The 20,134-nt window shown below is 49.9% G+C and overlaps 1 non-coding gene across 1 annotated transcript; it reads right to left on the bottom strand.

The window, feature by feature from the left end:
• Positions 1 to 4,288: 4,288 nt before the first annotated feature.
• TRNAR-CCU lies at positions 4,289 to 4,361 on the bottom strand. Its single transcript has one exon. It is a non-coding gene; the product is annotated as a tRNA-Arg (tRNA).
• Positions 4,362 to 20,134: the final 15,773 nt, after the last annotated feature.

Raw genomic sequence — 20,134 nt, 5'->3', positions numbered from 1 at the left:
CTAGAGCAGAGAGGGCGTGTGCGCCCTGCTGGACCTGCAGCTCAGGGCTGCTTTGCAGGGAAGGAGGAATCCTTGTGACCTGAGAGTCTGACACAGCATCGCACGGCCAGCGTCTCGAGGGAGGGTGGTAGTGTCGGGGCGGCCCAGCCGAATCGCCCCCTTCCCGCCGTGTGCCCCCCCCCCCCCCGCCATGACTCTTTCTCTCCTAGTCTCGTTGTGTGTCCGTAAGATCGAAGCTGTCCTATTTGTGTCGGAGAGACTCACGGGGATTACGTGCGTAGAACTCTAGAACAAGCAGGTGGTGGTTTTTGTTTTATTCATCGGCAGGTGTTGGTGTCTTTCTCTAAGGAGGAAAGTGATGGTCACGTGTCGCTGGGGTGTGCTGGGGCTTGAGGAGAGCGTGGGGCTGGGCATCCTCTTGTTCAAAAATGTTTCTTTATCGGCTGGTTTTGAAAGAGAGAAAGAGAGAGTGAGCGGGGTGGGGCGGAGAGAGAGGAGAGAGAATCCCAAGCAGGCTCTGTGCTGAGTGTGAACTCGGGGCTCGATCCCGTGAACGGTGAGATTATGACCTGAACCCACATCGAGAGTCGGATGCTCAACCGACTGAGCCACCGAGGTGCCCCGGGGGGGGCCATCCTATTAAGTGTGGCCGGGAACCAATGGAATCTGTTGGTGAGCACCCAGGGCCAGAAATGAGCCCCTAGTCAAAATGCTAGAAAAAAGTCACAGTTTTCACTGAAAGAATGCTGACACTGAGTGGTAACCCTGAGACAACCAGATTGGACTTCTCATAGAAAACTGAGCTCCATAGAGACCAGAGTATAACGACTCTTTAAATTCTGGTTTGAAAAAAAAAAAAACAAAAACAACTCTACATCGTATAAAAAAAAAAGATGTCATAAATGTTCATGATCTTTTTTCAAAGATACAATAATAACATTTATAATAATCTCAGCCAAGTGCTGTGCTATGTGCCAAGTACTATGCTACGAGTTTTTCATGTACTATTCTGAATTTAATTCTCCAAACAACCCAAGACATGATGAATGCCGTCTTGATTCTGCGGTCAAGGAAACCGACGCTCCACGAGTCCCAGATCTCAGGATAAGCAGGTGAAAACTCACACTCGGGGCTCACTGTGGGATCTAATGCACAGGCAGGAATCATGCAGCCCAGCGTGGGCCAGTGTGTGCTTTTAAGAACGTTTTCTTAAAATGAACCTTACATGGAATAGACAACACGGGGCTGAAGTCTTTAACGTATATTTTTGAGAAAGAGAGAGACAGAATGAGAACAGGGGAGGGGCACGGAGGGAGACACAGAATCCCAAGCAGGCTCCAGGCTCCGAACTGTCAGCACAGAGCCCGGCGCGGGGCTCGAACTCATGAACCATGAGATCATGACCTGAGCGAAAGTCAGACGCTCAAGCGACCGAGCCACTTAGGCGCCCCAAGGGCCGAAAAGGAAACATTTGCTCTAAAATGGGAGCTGAAAACATCCCTGACTGACTGAGTTTGCAGGAAAGGAACGAAGAGGCCAGCAGAGGCCAGCAGGAGTTTCTGGAAGGATGGTTTTGCCAGTGCCAGGAACTGGACATTCGCTCAGAGGTGGGACACTAAGGGTCCTTTCCAGAAGGCTCCAAATGGAGAGGAAGCTCCACTGAGCCCCATCGGCCCAGAGACAAGAAACCCCTGGGCTGCGAAGTTCAGGGTCTGTCTTTTCCAGGGGTGACTGAAGGGCTCGCTGGTCCCAGGAGGCCACTGTCCCCCCGAGTCCCTGAGGACAGGGGCTGCTTAATTAGGTTGGCCAATGAGTTCGTTAAGTCTGGGGGTCACAGACTTGAAGGTGTGTCCCTGGGGGGATCTCCAGTTGAGCAGGGACAAAGCATCCTTGACTATGAACACACGGTAAATCCCAGGGGACAACCTCAAAGGCAGGAGAGCCCAGCGCAGGCCAGTGGGGCTGCTGAGACCCCCCCCCCTCTTTGCTGCTCTGTGTCCTTGCACCTGCCCTCAGCTGCCTTGGTTTCTTCCCTCCGCTGTCTGCCCCCACCCCAACCATTTTTACCCGTCCCGTCCTTTCTGATCCTTTGCTTCTCAGGCTGCGTCCTCCAGGAAGCCCGCACAGCCCCTCGGAGCGGGTGTCCTGGTACCAGCAGGCGCCCCGCTTCAGGCTCATCACCTCACACTGGCGTCTACTTACGGGATGCTCTGACCTGAGAGCGGAAGTTCTTCAAAGAATTCTGTCCTGTATCTTGTCGCATCTCCAGCGACCAGCGCGGGACCTGGTGCAAAGTAACTGCTCAAGAAACGCGTTGCCCGAAGCCTCGGTGGCAGGAAGAGAAGCGTCACTCGGAGCAGCCGTAGTGACACGCGTGGAAGGAAGCCTTTGGGACAAGCACGCACTCTGGAAGCTAGACAGGGGTTCCAGTTTGCATCATACGAGAGTAACACCTGCCCCCCCCCCCGCCACCCCAGGAATTCAGGAGGGGCTGTCCGCCTGTGCACATGGCGCCACCAGGCAGCAAGGACAGGAACACGGTTTCAGATTCTTCCAGCTGGCCTGACTTAAAATTGTGTGAGTCACGATGTTTTGACTTCAAGGCACAGAATTATTTCAAGTCTTTTGCACATCGTCAAAATATATTCGTTTAAAAATATGCTGTTTTCAGGGGGCGCCTGGGTGGCTCAGTCGGTTAAGTGTGGGATTCTTGATTTCCACTCAGGTCGTGATCTCCCCGTTCATGAGATCGAGCCCTGTGTCAGGCTCTGTGCTTGCAGAGTGGAGACTGCTTAGGATTTGCTCTCCATCCCTCTCTCTCTCTCTCTGCCCCGCCCCTGCTTACTCTCTCTCTTTCAAAAGAAATAAACAAACGTTAAAAAGGTAAAAATATTACGCTATTTAAAATTTGCCTGAAGCAGGCTTCATGCCCAGCATGCACCCCCATGCAGGGCTTGAACTCACGACTCTGAGACCAAAATCTGAGCTGAGATCAAGAGCCGGGGGTTCAACCCACTGAGCCACCTAGACACCCCTCAGATTTGCATGATTTAAATTCACAAACGTAGTGTTCTGTTGGAGTGTAAGCAAAAGGCGAAGGTGGCCCGAGAATCCCTGAAGCCAGCGCTGGAGCGCAGGTCCCCTGGGGTCCCCGCCCTGTACCTGCACCTGCCCAGGGGCTTTCATAACCAGGTGGGGCCGCTCGCCCCCGGGGCGCAGATGTCCACTCCCTGAAGAGCAGTGGTGGTTCCGAAAGGGAAAAACGCTGGCTCGGTGTGACCACCGCCGAGAAGCAGGGCACCCCGCGAGTCGCAGCTTTCCCGTGGTGCCTCCCCCAAGCAGTTCAGTCGGCTGGCGTGGATGGATGGCTAATAGCACGATTCGTCCATCCACTCAGCCTCAGCCCTCTGGGGGATGTTTGCAGGGACGACTCTGGGATGACGATCAGAGCGCTCCGGGGCTTGTGGCGAATACCCAGCGGGAGGCAGACCCGCTTCGGGACTGTCTCGATCCCCAGCACTGGTCTCTGGGGTCTGAACCCAAGACAAACCGAAGCGTCATCATATTTTCCCCTTGCTTAGAACACGGAGATTCTTGGAAACTGCAACTCCGTGAATTTCAGGGGATAGGACTTTACACCAGCTTGTTCCTAGATTAGGACTTTAGGGGAAAGAGAGCATTTTCGGGGCTGTTGGCGCTCCCTGGGCCTGGCTGTTTCCGGGTCAAGTAAGTGGAAGCTGGTTGCACAGCCTGAAGCCCTGTAGCAACCGTGGCTGCGGGAGCGAAGATGTGCCATGAGCCTTCAGGGGACTGAGGACAACACAACACGGGTGGGACTCGAGAGCCCCATCCAGGGTTAGAGTCGGTTCTCACGCGCTGAACCTCTCTGAGTCCCATTCCTGCCATCTGTAGAATGGGCAGAGCAAATGATCTACTTTGTGGTGTCTTTTTATATGAGGAATGATGGATAAGAAGAACAGAGCTGGGTCATACGTAAAGATGGAATATAGAATGCTTTCAAATCTCGTCAAGACGACAGAAGATGCACGCGTACCCCTCCACACGGCATTTCAAGGTAGATGAGAAAAAGACAAATAACCCGATAGAAAAATGGGCGATGAATAGGGCAAGCAACTAACAGAAGAAATACAAACAGCCTTTCAGTTTGGAAAACGTTGTGCAACGTGATGACTGTGGTTAACGATGCTGTATCGTGTGTTTGCCAGTTGCTGAGAGAGTAGATCTTCAAGGTTCTGTTTCTGAGAAATATTTATTCAAGTAATCTCTACACCCGACACGGGGCTCGAACTCACAACCCTGAGATCAGGAGTCGCACGCTCTTCCCACTGAGCCAGCCGGGCGCCCCTCAAAGGCTCTCCTGATAAGGAAAAAGCCATCATAACTATGCGAGGTGATGAATGTTAACGGATTGTATTGTGGTGATCCCTTTGTAACACATAACGTATATATCAAATTCTGTCGTACGCCTTACTAAACTCACACGGTGGCGTATGTCAACTATATTTCAGTAAAACTGGAAAAGAAAATCAATAGACTTAGGAAAACTGTAAAACCTACTAGCAACTAAAGAAACGCAGATTGAAGGGTTGAATTATTTGCTCCGCTGGGTTGAAGACACCGGGGGCTGGTAACATCTGGAGCGCTGAGGGCCCGGGCAGGCAGGCATCGCTCCACACCAAATTGTGCGGACTGGAACAGGCTTTGCAAAGGGCAATTTCAGATTATACATGAAAACCTTAAGTTTCTCATCCTTTGGTATCAGAGTTTCACTTAGAGGAATTTATTTAGGTTAAGGAGTGGTAGCCCAAGTGCATAAAAGTATATATATAAGGATATTTAAAATAAGGTTTTTCCAGAAAGATGTCAAGAGGGGAAAAAAAATCCCTTCTATTACCTCTCCAAGTTCCATGAAATATCAACCCCCAGATATGAATGCACGCAAACTCGGGACTGAGAAATGTGTTTTTTTTTTTTAATTTTTTTTTCAATGTTTATTTATTTTTGGGACAGAGAGAGACAGAGCATGAACGGGGGAGGGGCAGAGAGAGAGGGAGACACAGAATCGGAAACAGGCTCCAGGCTCCGAGCCATCAGCCCAGAGCCCGACGCGGGGCTCGAACTCACGGACCGTGAGATCGTGACCTGGCTGAAGTCGGACGCTTAACCGACTGCGCCACCCAGGCGCCCCGAGAAATGTGTTTAAATCTCACCCCTGTTGCGATAAGGTAAGCTTTATTTCGCAAAGCAAAATGTGAATTACAGCTTAACTTGCCGTCACGTTGAACATCCCACAAACTGTGGTCGAGTTCTTTACAGTAAGTTTTGGGGGATGAAATAGCACAAGTTTTGCCAGGAGTAGAAACTTGTGTCTGGGTACAAATTAGCCCCTGCTCATTTTGTTATGGTGACCCCATGACTCAAGAAATCATAGACTAATACCTCGGGAGAGCTAACGAGCTCCATGAAATGGCTGGATTGCATTCAAGGGAAAGATACTGGCCGAGTTTCTGAGAACTTGGTTAAATTATTGAGCAGACGGATTTCTGTGCCCTCTGTGGTTTGGCCAAATTTGGCGGTTAGAGAGATTCCACAGGAGGCAGGAAAGTGTTTCCACAGCCCGCTCGATAAATGAGGAAGAGTTCATGTGACCCTCGAGTACTTATTTTCTACTCCATTGAAAGGCTGTGGGTTGTGTAGAGTCGTGAACCTATTTGATGCACAAACAGCATAGCGCCGAAATGTGTAAAGCGAAAATCACTGGAATTGCTAAAAGACATGATCAAGACACGATAATAATGGGAGACGTGAATGCACCAGCTCAGAATTGGCCAGATGGAGACAAGAATTAATTAAGGAAGAAAGCAGATCGCACATTCCAATTAACATATTTATTTCAATAGGCACACATTGAGTTTTGTACCCTACACGTAGACGCAAAGCTTCTTTCCCCCTCAAATAACCATGGAATGTTTACAAAAGTTGGTGATTTGCAGGTTAAAGGAAAACTCAATGGTATGTTCCAAGGTCAAAATTACGTAGGTCGTGCTATCTAACCAAAAGGTATTAGATGCGGAAACAGATTGCAAGTAAATAATGAAAAATGAAATTTAAGTGTGGGACATTCTGAAAGAACTCTTTTCAAATAGTTTCGAGTCAAAGAGCAAATCAATGATTGTCAAAGTAGATTTACAAATGAATTAGAAAGTAGTAACGCTGATAAAATTCAAATCAAACCTGTGAGTTGCCGATTTAAATTCATAGTTCTACAGTGCTTTACCATCAGATAGGAAAGGTATGAAAGAATTAACAATCCAACTCAGGAAGTTACAGAAAAATAAGCCAAAAAAAAAAAAAAAAAGCAAAACAGGCATTGATCATGATAAAAGAACATGATAAGGTGGAAATAAAATGTGTAGAAATAGTCAGTAGAGCCAAGGTCGGGTTCTTTGAAAAGATGAGCAAAATAGAAACTTTCAGGAAGTATGATCAAGGAGAAAAAAAGGAAAGAAATTAAAACCTACCACATTTGGATTTTTAAAAAGAGAATATACCCACAGAGATAAACGAAAACATTTTTTAAGGTTTATTTATTTATTTGAGGGGGGCAAGGGGGAGAGAGAGAGAGAGAGAGAGAGGATCCCAAGCAGGCTCCTCACTGTCGATGCAGAGCCCAAGGCAGGGCTCAAACTTACGAACCACAGGATCATGACCTGAGCCGAAATCAAGAGTCAGACACTTGACTGAGCCACCCAGGCGCCCCATAAACTAAAACTTTTAAGGTGAATAACATGTTTTTCCCCCATAGATGTAGTGTTCTTGATAGCAACAAATAAGGAAATGTTTATTTCCTTATTTGGAAATAGGATAAATCAAATGTAGCCTATCGGTTCCACACAATACTGTGCTGTCGTGAAAAAAAATGAGGGGTGCCTGCGTGGCTCAATTGGTTGAGCATCCGACTTCGGCTCAGGTTGTGATCTCATGGTTTGTGGGTTCAAGCCCCGCCTCAGGCTCTGTGCTGACAGCTCCGAGCCTGGACCCTCCTTTGGGTTCTGTGTCTCCCTCTCTCTCTGCCTCTACCCCACTGGTGCTCTGTCTCTTTCTCAAAAATAACATTAAAAAAAATCACCGGGGGCGAAAAAAATGACAGGATTTTATGTCCTAATCTAGAAAAACCATAAGTGTGTATAGAGAAAATCTGGGATTGTCACGAGTCCTGGGGACACCAGCCCACTACTGTGCTGTAAACTCCACGGCAATCGTTTGCCTTAATTTCCCCTGAGTATTCTATATCTACGTCCCCGGCAACAGTGATGGAATTGTCGAATTAAATTAGAAGTTCCGGGGTGTCTGGGTGGCTCAGTCAGTTCAGCGTCTGACTCTTGATTTTGGCTCAGGTCATGATCTCACAGTTCGTGAGTTCGAGCCCCACGTCAGGCTCTGCGCTGATAGTGTGGAGCCTGCTTGGGATTCTCCCTCTCTGCCCCTCCCCTGCTCTCGAACATGTGCCCTCTCTTTCAAAATAAATAAATAAACTTAAAAAAATTAATTAGAAGTTTCACGAGATAAACTTTCCCTCTGCTTTTAAAAACAGAATGATCCATTTAGTAGAATCATAAATGTATCAGTCAATACATTTCCCCATGTGATTCTCATAAGTGGAACCACCCGCGTCTTTTAAATGCTCAGTGATGCTGGGGGTTGGGGGTGGGAACGTGCTTTCTTTTACATAGTACATTGATTTTTTAAAAATCTCACATGAATCAAAATTCGCCCATACAAACAGCGGTAAATACATTCACGGGGTCCTCATACACAGCTCAAGGGGAAGTATGTGGGGGTCATAACTGCATGTCAGTGTCCAAGCTGTCATTTCCACGCTAATTAACACAGCCAGATGCTGGGAAGGACACTTGGGGTAGCGGTGTGTGAACAGCAGGGTAGGGAAGGGCGGGAGGGAGGGTCACACTGGTAAATACAAATGCAGAAATCAGTGTGGACCCTGTGGCACGGTTTTAGCTGGATGACGCATGGGTTTCCTTTAGTCGAATCTCTACGCAGACCTCTGGACTCAAAGGGAGGTTGAGAAAGGTGTGCAGTGTCCCTGGGTCAGCCCTCAGCTCCACCTGCCGTGCTGTCCCACCCAGTCAGCCCCAGTGTCCTTGTGCGACACAAGCAGACGCACCAGCACCCACTTTGGTGGGTCCTTCGGGGAGTAAATGAGGCCATGGCACCTGCAAGGTATTTGGTGGGAGGCTGAGTTGGAAGCGTAGAATTTGGAAATTGGATGAGTCTTCAACATCGCAAAGTCCAAGCTCCTGACGTTGTAGGTGAGGGGGCTGAACCCCAGAGAGAATAGGAGATTTCCTAGCTGTTTCTAGAAGACTGAGCCTTGGGATTCATGTCTCCAAACTTCTGTGGAAAGCTTGAGCTGTCCATCACTCTTTGCCTCGTTAATGAGACTTCGAATGACAACTGACGTTTACGACTGTTTATCCAGTGCCAAATACTCTTCATTCGTTGTCCTAATTAATTCTGCCAACAACCCTATGAAGCTGGTATTGTTATTTTTTAAATTTCTTTTAAAGTTTATTTTTTTTTTGAGGGAGATGGACAGAGAGAGAGAGAGAGGCAGGGAAAGAGGGAGAGAGAATCCCAAGCAGGCTCCGTGCTGCCAGCACAGAGCCCGAAGTGGGGCTCGATCTCACCAACCGTGAGTTCGTGACCCGAGCTGAAATCAAGAGTTGGGCGCTTAGCCAGTTGGGCCACCCAGGTGCCCCATGAAGTTGGTATTATTATTACCCTTTTATAGAGGAGGAAACCTAGGCTTAGGAAGTTGGGAAACCTGCCTACACTTGTGGCTGGTACCTGGTGGTGTAGAGCCAAGACCCAGTGGTAGCATCTAGGACGCTGCCCGTAGCTATGACCCAATCGGGTTCCCCACCTCCCTCCAGGAATCTGTGTGTCACCCACCCCTCAGCAGTAATGAGAACTCTGTCTCATTCTCCAAACAAATATCGCTCATGTAATAGAGTTCATGCATGTACATAAGAACAAATATATCGTGTCTCCACATAGTGCATTTAAACGGCGAATGTATGGGGCACCTGGGTGGCTCAGTTGTTTAAGCCTCCAGCTTCGGCTTATGTCATGATCTCACCGCTCATGGGTTCGAGCCCCACGTCAGCTTCTGGGCTGACAGCTCAGAGCCTGGAGCCTGCTTCAAGTTCTGTGTCTCCCTCTCTCTCTGCCCCTTCCCCACTCGTGCTCTGTCTCTCACTCAGACATAAATAAAGCATTAAGAAAAAAAGTTAAAAAGTGAGTGTAACCAAATGCATCTTTTTCAAGTATGTTTTCTGTTATATGAATAGTTTCCCTAGTTTTATGGCCCAGGAAAGAAAACAAGAATTAAAGAAAATACAGACACACGTACCCATTTGCATATGTGCTTTCCTCCTTACTCTCTTCTATTTTCAAAACATCTAACTTGTTCTGTCTTCAGAATATTTATGCTTGAATTGAAATGGCCTCAGGCAAAGTGAATTGTCAAGGGACATCACTCCTCACTGATCTTCAATGATCTTCAAGATCCTCAATGATCTTCAATGACTTCAATCTTAATTAAGCAAGATACACGATAGTCATTTTGCAGTGCAGAACCTCTCCCCAAAATGTGCACGCCCTTTCCCCATCGGTGGGGGACGTTCTAAGTCTTTTCAGGGCTTCTGCTCTCAAATCAGCTTCCGGAAAAAGTTGAGCATTTTAATAATCGTGAGAAATCCAAAGGGGTGAGTCTCAAAGGGAAAATGAGGTCACTACGGTGGTCCTGGACCCCTGTGCTGTCACTGTGTCTTTTGGGAAGGTGTTGAACAGAACAGCGACTCTTTAACGAAATCTGTAACTTAGTCACTTAATTGGCAGCAAGAATTTCTGCCAAGGCTGAAGCAGGAGGGTCTCTCCCACTGTCTGACCTGAACCCTCGGTGAGGGGCATGTTTCTAGTGAGTGAGGAATAGAGTGCAAAAAATTTTTAATTCTGTAGAAAGCAGTTAGAACAAAACAACAAATGCACAAGCCCTTGGCCTCCACGTTTTTTTTTTTTAATTTTTTTTCAACGTTTTTATTTTTATTTTTGGGACAGAGAGAGAGCATGAACGGGGGAGGGGCAGAGAGAGGGAGACACAGAATCGGAAACAGGCTCCAGGCTCCGAGCCATCAGCCCAGAGCCCGACGCGGGGCTCGAACTCACGGACCGCGAGATCGTGACCTGGCTGAAGTCGGACGCTCAACCGACTGCGCCACCCAGGCGCCCCTATTTTTATTTTTTTAACATGAAATTTATCGTCAAATTGGTTTCCATACAATACCCAGTGCTCACCCCAACAGGTGCCCTCCTCAATGGCCATCCCCCCCCCCGTCACCCCCGCCAACCCTCAGTTTGTTCTCAGTTTTTAAGAGTCTCTTATGGTTTGGCTCCCTCCCTCTCTAACTTTTTCTCCCCCTTCCCCTCCCCCATGGTCTTCTGTTAAGTTTCTCAGGATCCACATAAGAGTGAAAACATAAGGTATCTGTCTTTCTCTGTATGACTTATTTCACTCAGCATCACACTCTCCAGTTCCATCCACGTTGCTACAAAAGGCCATATTTCATTCTTTCTCATTGTCAAGTAGTATTCCATTGTGTATATAAACCACAATTTCTTTATCCAGTTCATGAGTTGATGGACACTTAAGCTCTTTCCATAATTTGGCTATTGAAAGTGCTGCTCTAAACATTGGGGTATAAGTGCCCCTATGCGTCAGCACTCCTGTATCCCTTGGGTAGATTCCTAGCAGTGCTATTTCTGGGTCATAGGGTAGATCTATTTTTAATTTTGTGAGGAGCCTCCACACTGTTTTCCAGAGCGGCTGTACCAGGTTGCATTCCCACCAACAGTGCAAGAGGGTTCCCGTTTCTCCACATCCTCGCCAGCATTCCTCGTCTCCTGATTTGTTCATTTTAGCCACTCTGACTGGCGTGAGGTGGTATCTCAGTGTGGTTTTGATTTGTATTTCCCTGATGAGGAGCGATGTTGAGCATCTTCTCATGTGCCTGTTGGCCATCTGGATGTCTTCTTTAGAGAAGCGTCTATTCATGTCTTCTGCTCATTTCTTCACTGGATTATTTGCTTTCCAGGTGTGGAGTTTGGTGAGCTCTTTATAGATTTTGGATACTAGCCCGATACTAGTCCGATAGGTCATTTGCAAATATCTTTTCCCATTCCGTTGGTTGCCTTTTAATTTTGTTGATTGTTTCCTTTGCGGGGCGGAAGCTTTTTATCTTCATGAGGTCCCAATAGTTCATTTTTGCTTTTAATTCCCTTGCCTTTGGGGATGTGTCAAGGAAGAAATTGCTGCGGCTGAGGTCAGAGAGGTTTTTTTTCCTGCTTTCTCCTCTAGGGTTTTGATGGTTTCCTGTCAGCGGTTTGATACCAAGAAAAACTGTCGAAAGATGAGCATCTGAGGTATCTCATATTCCCGAAAATTCTAGGACACTGGATGATGAGACTCCGATCACCAGGTCTTAGATTTGGGTTCCCTTTTGCGCATTCTGAGTTTCGAAAGACTTTTAATTTCCACCTCCCTTTGAGCCCTGAGCTCCTGGCCCCTGGGCGCTACACTGAGGGTAGGCCGTTGAGTGATAGTGGCCTGGCCACCCTGGGGAGGCCACCCTCCCCTGCTGGGGAATTGGGCCAGCCCATAACACTTACCTCCGAGAGGTTAATTTATTTCTCCCTTTCAGCATTTCTTTTGGCGGGACAATCACCCTCCGCGGATTTCCGAAGAGCAGCTGCCATTGAGGATTCTGCAGTGCCTCGTGGCCCGGTGGGATCGATGCTTCTGCCCTCCCCCAAACCTATCTTTGCGCAGCATTCCGCTCTGTAGACCGGAGGCCCAACATGGGAGCGGGCTGTATCCAGACTTGCCTCTCTCTGTGCAGTTCCATCGCTTCCGGAAACCTCTCTAACTGTCGCCCTAGGTCTCCGCAGGGTCTGTGTATGGGAAAAACCTCCAGTCTTTCATTTTCATGTATATCCTTTACTTTTAGCCAGAATACTTCTGACACTTCTGGTCATCAAATGTGTGGGATTCTGTGACACCAACTGTGTGCCCTACATTTCCACTCCGTTCTGACACTTACCCATCTGGAAATAACGTCAGATCCCGCCAGGTCAGGGCTCAGTTCTGTCAGACGCCTCCTACTTCAGACATCACCAACCAGCGGTAGGTGCCCAGGTTACCCGCAGCCTCTGTTTGACTTGGCTGCGGGTTGGAGGTTCCCACGACCTCCTCTCCCCCTTGGATCCGATTGTTTGCTAGAACAGCTCCTGGAGCTCAGGAAAACGCAGTTACCAGTTTGCAAAAGGACAAACAGACAGCCAGATGACCAGACACAGAGGGCAAGGTGTGGGAGGGCCCGGAGCTCAGGATCTTCTGTCCCTGTCAAGTTGGAGATCCTCATGTTGACGGTGTAGCTCTTTCCGCCCACAGGTCCCGTTCCCCGTGCTTTAAGAAAATCGCCTTTTTGCACCGAAAACGTCTCCAGGAATTTTTTCTTGGCCGTCGGCTCCGAACCCCGCCATCAACCAGAACCCCATCACTCAGCCTCCCCATATGGATGTGTTCCTCAGTCTAGAAGCTCTCTCTGAACCCCACGCTATTGGGATTTTCTGGAGGCTTCCTCCCTTAGGCATGTTGGATTATAAACTCCACTTCTAGCCCCCCTCCCTTCTCTGGAGACTAAGGATGGGGCTGAAAATTCCAGGCTTCTGAACATGGCTTAGTGTTTCCGGTGATCCCCTTCCATCCAGGAGCCCCCCAGAGTCGCCTCATCAGATCCAGAGTCACTCGTATCACCCAGGAAATGACAGGGGACTTAGGAGCTCGATGTCAGGAACCCAGGTCAAAGACCAGATATTAGAACAAAAGAGGCTTCGCTTTTCCCTTAGGAAATTACAAGAGTTTTAGCAGCTCTGTGCCAGGAGCCGGGGACAGAAGAGCGTGTGTATTTTCTTTTGTCTCGTGGGCTGGGACGTCCCTTCAGATGCTCACGGCAGGATTATTTTGCCCTTCAGAGGCGTGTTAATGTCATTCACCCGGACTCCACTTTTCTGCATTTCCACGTGTCTGTGAAAGAGCTCCTGTGCCTTGTGCGACGGCCACCTCTGATTTCCAAACCCCAGAATCCTCATGGCCACATGTCCGGATCTCAGCGCTCCCAGAGGGTTCGTTTCGCTCTCTGAGGTGGGGAGACCCCACCAGCCCTCGATCTCTCTGCCTTGACCTTAGATGCAGATCAGACAAGATGCAGAGAAGAATAGCGCACCTCTCTGAGTAGACCCCCCGAGTCGGCTACAAAACCGGAGAAAACCAAGAAAGATGCCGGCCGCTGTGACCTGAACAGCCCGCGCCCGGCAGCTCCCTTGGCTGGGGCTGCAAAGACTCACTCTGGTTCTGCCGTCCCTGCTGTGACCCAGCTGGCCCGGGTGAGTCGGGTCAAGGCGACTGCGGAGACCTGGGCCGGCCTCTCCCCACGCCCTGGCCGCTCTCTTGCCAGCAACGCCCCCCTGCACCCTGAGCTTCCCAAGCCGTCCAACTGCTGGCCCCGTCCCGGCCAAAAGCTTCCCTCTCTCCACGCGTGAATTCTGGCCCTCCAATACCAATCCTTTCCAGCCACGTCTCCAATTTGTCTGACTCCCAGATCCCAGACTACTTGAAGGTCAGACACACGATTCAGGTAGTCAGACCTCGTCCGTCAGCTTTTGTGCAGGGGACGCTGGATCGGAGACCTGAGCTGGGGTCTGGGGCCCACGAATCCGCCCCCCAGAGTAATTGCACATGGAAAGGGTTGGGTCTGCTGAGCAGACAGACTCATCCAAGACCTCCAAAGGGCAAGATGGGGCCTGAGTCCACGTGCTGAGCACAGGGTCACAGGGACACGGTGGAAGGACCACCCTGCGGGCACAGAGAAGGAAACAAACCACCCACACAGGCTCTGGGCTTCCTCTCACCGCATCCGAGAGAAAAGAGCCTTTGCAGATGTAATTACTTAAGATGAGGTCATTCTGGAGCAGGGGCGGGGGGTGGGGGGCTTCATCCTAGGTGACCGGTGCCCTCACAAGAAGAGAAAAGACAGGAGCTTGAGAGAGAGTACCTTGTGACAACGACGACGAGGCAGAGAGGGGGGAGGGATGCCTCTACAAGCCAAGCAGCGCCGAGGATTGCTGGGCAACGCCAGAAGCTAAGAGAAAGTTCTGGAACAGATTCTCCCCTAGAGCCTTCAGAGAGCGCGGGGCCTTGCCAACATCCCCATTTCAGACTCCTGGCCTCCAGATTTGTGTGAGAATACATTTCTGTTGTTTTAAACCCCCCGGTTCTTGATGCTTTGTTATGGCAGGCTCCGGAAACTAAGACACATGTTTCAACCGTTCGTGGTTTAAGTCCCTCTAACTGGAGCTTAACTTACGCCTGCTCGGAGACGCTGAGCGGGAAGTGGGGGGCAAGTGACTTGCCCAGCGGGATATCCATACGTGCCCCAAAGCTAGGCACCGGCAGCTGATTTTGCTCTGGAAGAGACTGATGGATCAGGGGACAGAGTGGGGAGCTCACACACTCCTGCGTCTTCAGCCATCGAGGCAGGATAGACGCCCACGGCTGTCCCCGGCTGGACGATGGGGGCGCACCTGCCTGTGTGAGTCTTCCGCCGCCGTAACTCGCCAGCGTCGAGTTCACGTGAACCCTTAGAAGCCCCAGAGCCCTCTTCTCTAGGCCGGGGTAGGAACAGTGTCTGTAATGGAGTTGGGGGTGGGAATCGAGAGAGTCAGACACAGTTCTTAGCAAAGTGGCCGACACACGATCAACTTGCAGCCCTGAAAATAATGTTGCTAAGGCCACCATCCGGGCTCAGCTGTGGTGCTGGGAAAACGAGAGGTTTTGACACACCGTTTACAGCCAAGAAGCATAGATAAGGATATACCATCTGATAAAAGTGACATTTGGACTCAACACAGAAGGGAGGGCGTGTTCAAACAGCTGTGGGGGGGGGGGGAGATTAGCTAGCGATTTGGCATTTTAAGACCATTCGTACTTAACTTGAAACCCTACGTTAAAATCAAGTCTAGAAACGATTCAAAAAGTTAAGCGGGGCGGTGGGGGGCGCCTGGGTGGCTTAGTCAGTTACGTGTCTGACTCTGGATTTCAGCTCAGGGCAGGACCTCACGGTTTGTGGGATCGAGCCCTGAGTCAGGGCTCTGGGCTGACAGCACAGAGCCTGCTTGGGATTTTCTCTCTCCCTCTCCCTCGGCCCCTCCCCAGCTCGTGCTCTCTCTTTCAAAATAAATAAATAAATAAACTCAAATACAAAAATTCAAAAGAAGCAAACCTATTTCTCGAGGTTACGGTGTAAAAAAGGGCATTAAAAAAAGCAGACACATTAGGCTACTTGAAAACAACCTATATGAAAAACTGAAAAACCTTAAGACACCTCTAAGACATTATTGGCAAGTGAAATGCTAGCGATTACATTCAATTCTCATATAAATCAATTAAATGCCGCTACAGTACCCACCAACGAGTGGACGAAACACGTGAGACATTTAGTCGCGACCATGGAAGTTCACCTCTCAGATCTCCGACTGCAGGGACCCTCACTGAGCAAGGGCCTGGCTGCTGCTGAAACCCGTCACCACGTTCACACGGGGGCCAGCGTCCTGCGGGCTGCTCCCAGGCAGGCACCGAGCACAGCAGGGCCACTAAGGAGGCCATTCCTGGGGACGTGGGGCCGCACAGCAGCTGAGGGCCTCTCCCAGAACCTTCCTTCCTTCCTTCTCTCCTTCACATGGAGTCAAACCCTCATCACGGTCTTCCGGCTTCCCACATCCACCACCCCCCCCACCCCAGCCTCCCTGGGAGGCCAGTGTTCTGGTGGGTCCCTGGCATGGCCAGTCCTGTCCTGGCACCCACTTGTCAGAAGATGCACACTGCCAAGTTAAAAACAAAAAACAAAAACATTACTGGTTCAATGACATTTATGAAAAAATGTCTAATCCCTATGGCACTCAAAGATCCCATTGAAGTTGCAATAAAGAAAGAAACACCAGTATGAAAGTGGTTTTTTCTTTTTTCTTTTCTTTTAACTAGACTCCCCTAAGCTGGCCTTTTTCAAGGAGTTAAACATGCTCTTATATTTCCGGCTGAAGCAGAAAATGCTTCCAAATTAGCGCCGTGTACCAAGAATCTTAAAAATAATCATAGTGTTGACCCTGGGATTTCATTTTGAGACACCTCTCCTAAGCAATATAAATACTTGTAAATAGGCACTAAAATTATTCATCCTTGTTTGACTCATCCTAAAGAAGATAAGCAGTCATTTAACAATATTGGCAATAAAGTGGAAACCAATCACGCACTCGTGCCCGGTGAGGCGGTCCTGGAGGCGCACTGCTCAAATCACAACCCCCCCCCCCCCCGCCCGCCCCCCACTGCAAGGGACAGCAGTGAGCTGGCTCTAGCTTGTAGAAGATTTGAGGCTGAGCAGGGCACTAGGCCTCCCCTCTGGGGCCCTCTCCTGGTTGCCTAGAGCCCCCCTGCCCCCGCCCGCCTCTCCCCATGCACCAGTCACATCTTTATCGTGGCGGGAAGTCTTTCTTACCCAGCACTTCTGATGGTGACTTCTAAAACATTTTTTAATATTTACTTATTTTTGAGAGACAGAGAGAGACAGAGTGCGAGCAGGGGAGGGGCAGAGAAAGAGGGAGACAGAATCCAAAGCAGGCTCTGGGCTCCGTCCGAGCTGTCGCCACAGGGCCCGACGCGGGGCTCGAACTCATGGACGGTGAGATCGTGACCTGAGCCGAAGTGGGAGGCTTAACCGACTGAGCCACCACCCCGCCCCATAATGGTGACTTCTGTTCAGGGACTCCCCATGGGGTTGGCCACACCCCTGCTGGAACTGTGCTGTGGTCTGGGACTCTTCCTGCCCTGGTCCCTCTCCCTCACAGGAGAGAGGTCTCTCTTCCTCACAGGTGTCTCGCCTGCGAGAGCTGAAGGCTCTTCCTGCACCTTCTGTTCCCACCCTCCCCTCCTCGCAGCCCTTCCACGGGGACTCCCATCTGGACACCTGCTCCTCAGAGGACCCGAGCCAGCACACCATCCTTCCGAAGGACATCATGGGGACCTTGTACCTCCCTTCCCTTCAAGTTGGGGCTCTTCGGGGTTCCCGGTCTTCAAAGGGGATCCTTTGCTGCTAGGGGAAACCTCCAGAGCCCCCTGAAGTAAAGTACCAGCCGCAGCTGCTTCCAGAGCTCAGGGGACTCTGCCCCCAGGCTTGGGCAGGTAAGGGAGGAGTCACCGTCTTGGCAGGGATAATTGGATCTGCTCACCCAGAGGGGGCAGGGATGCTTTTACAGAGTCAGGTGGTGGGGGGTGGGGGTGAACCCACATGGAATGCGGGTGATCCCCTTCAAGCTTCTTGGTGCCCTGTGGTGACTATGAGTGGGTCACATGTGGCAACCTCGGCCTGAGAAGGAGGTGCTAACCAGGGGCTCTGCCCGCTGGAGAGACAGGACAGCCTGGGTCACAGCACCGGGGGTCACAAGGCCCAGGCCTGCCGAAGTGATGTCTGAGGGTGAGGGGAACTTACAATGGACAGCGGAGGAGGGAGACAGGAGAAGGGGGTACCAGGGTGCCCGGTTGACTCAGCTAAGCATCCGACTCTTGATTTTGGCTCAGGTCATGATCTCACGGTTCGTAAGATCAAACCCCGGCATCAGGCTCTGCGCTGACAGTGTGAAGCCTGCTTAGGATTCTCTCCCCCTCCTGCTGTTCCTTCCCTGCTTGCTCTCTCTCTCTCTCGCTCTCTCAAAATAAATAAACATTTTTTAAAAAATTTAAAAAGCAGGGGAGTACCAGCTGCAGCCTCCCTCAGATAGAGGCCCCCTGGACCCCTGGGGTGCAGTTCCTGGTGATGTACGGAGAGCAGATGCCCAGGAGGAAGGGGTGGACTGTGGCGGTCACCGTGGGGACTGCTGTCTCTCTCTGCAGGACGGAGGACAATGACCTACTATCCTGCAGCCTGTAGAGACTTCAGACTCCACCTCAGCTTCTGGAACAGACCACATCCCTGCAGGGCTGCCCCGGGCAGTGACGGCACAGAGGATGCTAGGATGTGGGCTTTTCTGCCCAGCAAGGGAACGCCTCCTGCTCGGCGGCCGGGACCTCGTCCGAGCTGCATTGCCGTCGAAGGCTCCCCTGCCCGCTCCCGCTCCCTCCTTCCCTCGTTCATCTTCCACAGCTACTAATTCCAATAACCTTCCTATATTCCTGATTCCATCTCAGCATCTGCCTCTCAGAGGACCCAACTGGCACATTGCGCAAAATAAACGAAAGACGGAGTAGACGAGCGCACGAATGAAACCGGCTAGCCAAAGGTGTCGCGCCAGAATAGCAATGGGGATTGTCTCTGCGGGATCTTTCAGAGCATTGCGATATTTGTCCAATTTTCTGTGATGGAGAAAACAAACATTTAAAAAAACAACAATAACTAACACGCACTGAGTACCTACCAGGCATCAGGCATAACACGCAGTGCTTTCTATGAATGAACCCGTTGAGTTCGCACGTCACCCTTAGGAGGCAGGAACTCTTATGACTCCCATTTTATAGCTTTGAGGGCAACACTTTCGGAAGATTACATAGCGAACCGGGGCCACGGAGCTGAAGGTAGAGATGTGGATTCAGGCGTGGCCGGCCTCACTCTTTCCTGAGCGTTGTGCTTCCCCAGTGTCCCCCCACCACACACTCTCCACATTGTCGCCACATCTCCGGCCTCGCGGTGATTATGTAGTTCAGGGGTTGGCAAACTTTGTCTGAAAAGGGCCCGATAGGAAGCATTTCAGGGGGCCCCTGGGTGTCTCAGTTGGTTGAGTGTCCGACTTCAGCTCAGGTTATGGTCTCACGGTTCATGGGTTCGAGCCCCGCGTCGGACTCTGTGCTGACAGCTCGGAGCCTGGAGCCCGTTTCGGATTCTGTGTCTCCCTCTTTCTCTGCCCCTCCCCTGCTCACGCTCTTTCTCTGTTTCAAAAATAAATAAAACATTTTTAAAAAATTAAAAAAAAAAAAAGAAAGCATTTTGGACTGTGGAGGCCACACATGATCTCAGCCATCTGTTCATTTTTTTTTTTAACACCCTTTGAAAAGCATATAAAAGCAAACATTCTTAGCTTGCGGGCTGTACAAAACCAGTCTGGGGGCCAGACCTGGCCCTGGTCCATGGTTTGCCAACCTCTGACTTAGCTTATTTTTTCCCCCTGTAAATAGACTTTTTACATTTTATTTATTTGTTTTCTTCCTTGTTAAGCCTTGTCCTAAGCAGTAATATCTATGAAGTCCCACATTGGACATGCTTGTCGTGTATGTTTTTAACGCACAAACAAACCAATACATGCTTCTGAATAGAAGAATATTTGGGATCCCCTGGAGAGGTCCTTTGCTCCCCAGTTGTGTGTACCCTCACGCTTTGGGGAGCACGCTGACCATTCTGCCACCTGACTGGTGTGGGTGTATGTTTGTTGGCAATTTCCTTGTAGCGTGTGTCATCTATGTTTCTTAGCATTACGTAATTTAAAAAATGTTCCTTTGCGTAATCAGCCAGTAAGGAACCTCATGGTTATTTCTTTGTAACGTTCCCTCCTGCCCTTTGCTCATTGATTCGTTTCTTCATACTACCTTCATTCTGTATCTACGTTTATTTGCAGTTTATAAAGCCTTCGCTTTGCTATTTTCGTGAAAGGTCATCTAACTCTCAACAGCTCACGTGGAACGTTTACAGGGACATGACTTCTTAATTGTTCCTTTGAACCATTTGCAGAACAAGGAGCGAAAGTATTCGCTTGGGTCTGGGGTGCCGGGAGGGAGCCCGGAGGGCCCCGGGAGCCCACGCCTTACGCGCTCCCAGAGAGGCAATGTATACCTAGGAACTGATGAACCATTCGCTGGTGTCGTCGTGGCTCCGTCTTCAGAAGGCAGGTGGCCCACAGGGAGGCAGCCGTTCACCGTTAATCTATAAGTAATTGTAAA

Source organism: Prionailurus bengalensis, chromosome C1 (genome assembly GCF_016509475.1).
Source record: "Prionailurus bengalensis isolate Pbe53 chromosome C1, Fcat_Pben_1.1_paternal_pri, whole genome shotgun sequence".
NCBI classification, from domain to species: Eukaryota; Metazoa; Chordata; class Mammalia; order Carnivora; family Felidae; genus Prionailurus; species Prionailurus bengalensis.
This window is presented reverse-complemented; position numbering and strand designations above follow the sequence as displayed.